The following is a 6457-nucleotide window of genomic DNA, read 5'->3' on the forward strand; positions in this document are numbered from 1 at the left end:
TGAGCCTGGTTCCATGAGCATCTATGCTGACCTAGGAGCCAGGATTTCCAGTCTTCGTGCATCTCCTTATGCGGTTCTTCTGAAGCAGCAGTTCCCTCCAGGCCCCAGGCTCTGCGTCCGATCCATGGTAGCCACTGTTCCCTGGCTGGCATCTGATGGATCAGGGATGGGTTCTCTCTTGCCAGGATAATGGGAATTTTTTTTAAATGTTTTTATTATGTTTTGTTATTCCCCATACAGTACATCATTAGTTTTTGATGTAGTGTTCCATGATTCATTGTTTGCCTATAACACCCAGTGCTCCATGCAATACGTGCCCTCCTTAATACCCAGCACCGGCCTAGCCCAATCCCCCACCCCCTCCCCTCTGAAACCCTCAGTTTGTTTCCCAGAGTCCATAGGGGAAGACTTTTTTAAACAAACCCAATTTGATGAGTTTTGACACGTGTATATACCCATGATAATGAACATAGTCATCATTCTCAAAAAATTCCCTGATGCCCTTACAATCCTTCCCTCCCCCAACCATCCCGTCACCAGGTAATCACTGGTCTACTTTCTGTCTGTCTGTGTTTGTTGGTTTATTTTTATGCAAGGGTGCTGTTTATTTTTTTATTTAAATCCAATTAATTAACATATAATGTATTATTTGTTTCAGAGGTAGAGGCCAGTGATTCATCAGTCTCATATAATACACAGTGCTCATTACATCACGTGCCCTCCTTAATGCCCAGCACCCGGTTACCCCATCCCCCACCACCTCCCCTCCAGCAACCCTCAGTTTGTTTCCTATGATTAAGAGCCTCTTATGGCCTGTCTCCCTCTCTCTCATCTTGTTGTATTTTTCCTCTCTTCCCCCATGATCCTCTGTTTTGTTTCTTTAATTCCACGTATGCATGAGATCATATAATTGTCTTTCTCTGATTAATTTATTTTGCTTAGCGTAATCCCTCCAGTTCCATCTACATCATTGCAAATGGCAAGATTTCATTGTTTTGATGGCTGAGTAGTATGCCATTATTCATACCACGTATATATATTCCATTCCATATATACCACATCTTTATCCATTCATCTGTCAATGGACATCTGGGCTCTTTCCATAGTTTGCTGGTGTGGACATTGCTGCTATAAACATTGGGATGCAGGTGCCCCTTCGGGTCACTATATTTGTATCTTTGGGATAAATACCTAGTAGTGCAATTGCTGGGTCATAGGGAAGTTCTGTTTTTAACTTTTTGAGGAACCTCCAAATTCTTCTCCAGAATTAGGTACCAGTTTCCATTCCCACCAACAGGGCAAGAGGGTTCCCCTTTCTCCTCATCCTTGCCAACATCTGTCATTTCCTGACTTGTTAATGAGGTGGTATCTCATTATGATTTTGATTTGTATTTCCCAAGTGATATGGAACATTTTTTCATGTGTCTGTTGTCCATTTGTATGTTTTCTTTGGAGAATGTCTATCCGCGTCTTCTGCCCGTTTCTTGCTTGGATTATTTATTCTTTGGGTGTTGAATTTGATAAGTTCTTTATAGATTTTGGATATTAGCCCTTTATCTGATTAAGACATTTGCAAATCTCTTCTCCCACTCCGTCGGTTGTCTCTTGGTTTTGTCGACTGTTTCCTTTGCTGTGCAAAAGCTTTTCATCTTGATGAAGTCCCAATAGTTCATTTTTGCCCTTGTTTCCCTTGCTTTCTGTCACTTTAGGTTAATGTTGCATCCCCTGGAATTTTATATACACGGAAACAGGATGGACAGTATGTCCAGTATGGTTTGTTTTACTCACCCTAATACTTTTCAGATTCACCTTTGTTGTGTGCACCAATAGTTTGTTACTTTCCATTGTTGAGGAATATTCCATTATATGGATATACTAAAATTTGTTTATCCATTCACCGGTTGATGAAAATTTCAGTTTTGTCCAGTTTGCTTTTCTACATTAAGCTGCTATGAGCATTCATGTTCACATCTTTGTATGGACATACGCTTTCATTTCTCTGGGAATGGAATACCTAGATCGAATGGGAAACACATAACTTTTTAAAAAACTGCCAAATTATTTTCCCAAGTGGTTTTACACTTCTATCAGCAGACAGGGCACGGGATGGGGCCACTTTGCCATCACAAGCGGGAAACTGTGAGACTGGACCCTAGAGCTTCAGGTGGGGAAGCAGCCTCGAGAGATGGGCCTTAGCCAGCCTGACCCGAAGTTCGATGAGTGAGTGAGTCTAGTCCTTTTTTTTTTTTTAAGCTTTTATTTGTTTATTTGAGAGAGAAAGAGATAGAATGGGGAGAGGAAAGTGGAAGCTGGGAGAGAAAAAACAAAGCTGAGAAGATGGGAGAAGTGGGAAATCTCCAAGGGCAGTCTGCTCACCTTGCAGACACCGGAAAGCGGGCAGCCTTCTGTGCTGAGCACGACACAAAATCTGCAGAGAGAACACTGCTTTCGTGGGGATTTAATACTGATAATGACTTTTGTCCAGCCCACGATAGAAACAGGTCCAGGGGAGCCCCTGCAACTGCATTGTCTTTGCTAAACCAGGATGCACTGCCTGTTCACCCTGGAGAGAAGGTGAGGGAGCCTCCTCTGGACTCAGAACTGGTCCTCCCCTCCCCCGCTCTGCCTTGGGAGGCTGAGGAGCTCAGTAACTGAGAGCACAACTTTGGAGCCACACGAGCTGGGTATGAATCCTTTCTCTGCCATTTACTTGCTGGGTAGACTTGAGCTGGGTAGTCATCACCTTCTGGCCTCAGTTTACCCATCTGGAAAATGCATTTAATAGCACTTATCTGATGAGTTGTGACAATGAAATGAGAGAACCAATGGTTTGGGGCAGAATTTCCCAGAAAATGTACATCTTTTCTTCTCTAGAGGCTGGTGCAGGTATGTGGGTGCTCTGGATGGAGGCTAACTTGAGCCCTAGCTACAAGTTTTCCAGGCCAAACGGGCATTTCCGGTTAGGAAGATGGGAGTTTGTCCCCGTCCGGGACCTGCTGAGTGCTGTACAGGGAAAGGGTTTCCCCTCTGTGTGTTGGGGGGGGGGGCGGGTTGTGAGTAATGGGAAGTGGGTGTGTGGCCCAGACCTGAGAGCAGTATCCCTGGAGAGCCCCACGGGTGAGGTCCTGGGGTCACTGCTATAGGCGGCTTAGCCCCTAGGGCTGAGCCTCTGGACAGGGCCTGGAAGAGGTCCAGCTAGTGTGCCCTGTATCCCAGGGACCTGGAACGCCATGGCGGGGCAAGGAGTGGGGAGATCTGTGTGAGCAGGTGAGCAGGAGTGGCTGGGGCACCCCTAGCTCCAGCTGAGGATGAAACCACACCTGGGGCAAATCGTTCACATGTCCCCTCAAAAGAGCTGCATCCACTGCAGGCACTACTGGGGGGCATGACCCTTCCCCCCACCCAGAGGAGTTAATAGTCCCACATTCCAACATCCCTACATTAAATTCCTGTGGGAAGTGAAATTTCAAACATATTGTAAAACGTCCATCAGCAGCCTAGTTCTGAAAGTCCAGAATGTTCCCTCCTGGGCAAGGAGCACATGGTGGTTGTGGCCCATCTTGCTTTTACGCTGGCCAGAGTTGAAGGAGGGAATCTGGCTTCTGGTCCCTCAAATTGTCCCTCCTTTGTTATGCTTCCCCTTTGAGCATCTTCCCTAGGGGTGCCCCCTGGCCCCTTCCCTTCTGCTCTTGCAGCCTCCCCCCTCCCCATTTCACTGATGAGGAAGTTTAGACTCAGAGAGGTAGAGCAGTCCCCTTAGGGCCACTGGGCTGTCACATGGGGGAGCTGGGGGTTGAACCAGATTGGTCGGACTCCTCTCTCTGTTCTTCTGCAGGGTATCCCTCTTCCCTGACCAGTCTCCTGGTTCTGACCACCTGAGGGCCAGCATCCCCGGAGGGCAGGTGGCACACCCATACCTCCCAGTGGCCCATCTTACTGGATCTTCGAGTGCCCCGGGCACCAGTTTCCTGGATCCCACTTTTTCTCATTCCAGTGTCTCTGTGTGGATCTGCAGGCTGGTCAGAGCCTTGATGTGGGCAATAATGTGGGCTTCGGTGTGTCCTTGGTGACACCAGCTTCTTACCGCCCACCCTCTTTACTGTGCACCCACCCCCAGTCTTAAAGTGTGCTTCTGTTTCCACTATGAGCAAGTCCCTCCTAGGGACAAGCCCTCATCAGACTAGGGAGGTGGGAGGGTGCTTTTCAAGGAGGAAGTGCTCCCAGGATGCAGCTGCTTTGCCAATACACAGGAAGCCCTTCCTGAATGCTTCCCACAAAAGGTCAGCGCTCAGCCTGTGTGGCGCAGTGCAGGAAGGGGAGAAGCCGCATGGTCTTGTGTGTTTTGTTTTTTTATGTGGGGTCTGAGCATAGCAGAGGCTGCACACGGAGAGGGAGGAGTGCATGCTTTGCAGTGGGACAGACTGCAGCTTTGAGCTCCAGCCCTGCCACCTGTTCCATCGCTTGCATTTTTCCTTTGTCACGGTTTTCACAACAATAGAATGAAGATGATGTTAACATGCCCGTGCTGCAGGGCTGCTATGAGGTTTGGAGACTGTGGACACAGCATCTGACCCACAGAGCTGAGGAAAATCAGCTTTTACTAACACTGCACTCTGGGCGGTCCTTTGAATGATCGCCCCTCCATGATCAAGATGAACAGTAACCTGTACAGGAATGCTATTGCTACCCCATGATACTTATGGAGGGTATATTGTGCCAAGCACTCTGCCGAGTGTTTGACAGGAACAGTTCATTTTCTCCCCACAACAACCTAAGGTTATGGAGCTTCTCTGTAACCTCTATTAACAGATGAGCAAGGACGTTATGCCACCTGCTCAGTGTCTGACCCTGGGGAACAGTTGAACTTGAGCCTGGGTCAGCTTCACTGTCCATGGACTCCTGAACCTGAGCTCTTGGGCACCACAAAGTATGCTCAGGGGATGAGGAGGGTCTCGGCTGCACAACCTGCTGCTCATCTCCTCCGTCTACCTTTCGTCCTCTTTGTATCTGTTTGCATCACTTTTTGTCTTGCCCTTTCCTGATTTTCTGCTTTTATTAGGCAGAGGAATAATCAAAGCCGGCCTCCAGAACATCAGTTTTGAATGCATCATGATAAGGTTGAGGTCATCAAATGTGTCAGTTATCCATGGCTGTGTCACCACGCTAACATCTAGGGCTTAAAACCACAAGTATTTGATTTGCTCGTGATTCTCTGGTTGGCTGGTTGGGGCTGAGTGCATCTCCACAGTTGTGCTGGTCTGCCTGGGTCTCTGGTGGCCGCAGCTGGCTGACTACTTGGCTAGGGCTGGGTGGTCAAGCACAGCCTCACCCACGTGTCTGGCAGGTGGCAGCTTGTCAGCCAGGGAGGATCTGCACTCTTCTACGCAGCCTCCTCACCAGACCTGCTTGGACTTGTTTAGAATCAGGTGACAAGAAAGCCAGACCATCTCCTGCAGCTTCGGCTCAAAAGTCACACCACATCCCCTGTGACACATTTTCCTGGTCAAAGCAAGTTACAAGAGCCATCCGCATTCAAGGGGTGAATGACTGGATTCAATCTCCTGTGGGGAGCAGTGTCAACAAGTTGGTGGCCATTTTTAGTCTACCAAAGCGCCCCCACCGCCCTGCAAAGATCCCCTCACTATAATCCCCTTTGTCCCTCCACTCCCTTCCCTGACTCCCACTCCCTTCTTACACTTTAAATAACAGTTTCTTACTTCCCATCACCCAAAGCTGTACTCAGTTACTCCACAATATCTCATTATGTGCCAGGGACCCAGAAGTGAACAAAGTCCCTGCTTGAATGAATCTAACGTTCTGGGAGAGGGACACACAACCAAGAAATAAACAAGCACACAGTGTAGGGCTGTGGAGGACAACAGCTGCTTTGCAGAACAACAGAGCAGAGTCAGGGGGTGGGGGGTGGGGGTTCCTATTATACACAGAGTGGTCAGTTGGCATCTGATGAGGTGACACATAAGCCTCAAAGACATGAGGGAGTGACACGCTCCAGAGGGAGGAGAGTTCCAGGTGGAGCAAACTCTGGGGACCAAGGCCCTGGGGCTCACATTCAGAGACACACTTCCTTGCAAACTTGGATGGAGTTAAAAAAATTCTACAAATAACCATAACACATTTCATTAAAGAACAACAAAAACATATATAGTAAAACTCTTGCTACGCAAAATTGTTTTATTTTACCTGCTTCTGTTACAACTAGAGTCAAATGATAGCTTCTGAGGACAGAACGGTGGGTTACCTTTTTGGGCTTCAGGAGTTCACCTTTGAAAAGGAGTGTGGCCCTAACCTGCCTCCTGGCTTGTGGTGAGGATCAAAGTGACACCATAAAGATGAAAGTTGCCCTGCCTCTGGTTTCATTTCCTACCGCAAGGTTGTCATTTTTTTTTTTTTAAAGAACACAAATCAGATATTACTTCCTGCTTGAAACCCTCCCCAG

The sequence above is a fragment of the Ursus americanus genome, chromosome 22 (assembly GCF_024610735.1).
Source record: "Ursus americanus isolate L20-20 chromosome 22, mUrsAme1.1.p, whole genome shotgun sequence".
Lineage (NCBI taxonomy): Eukaryota > Metazoa > Chordata > Mammalia > Carnivora > Ursidae > Ursus > Ursus americanus.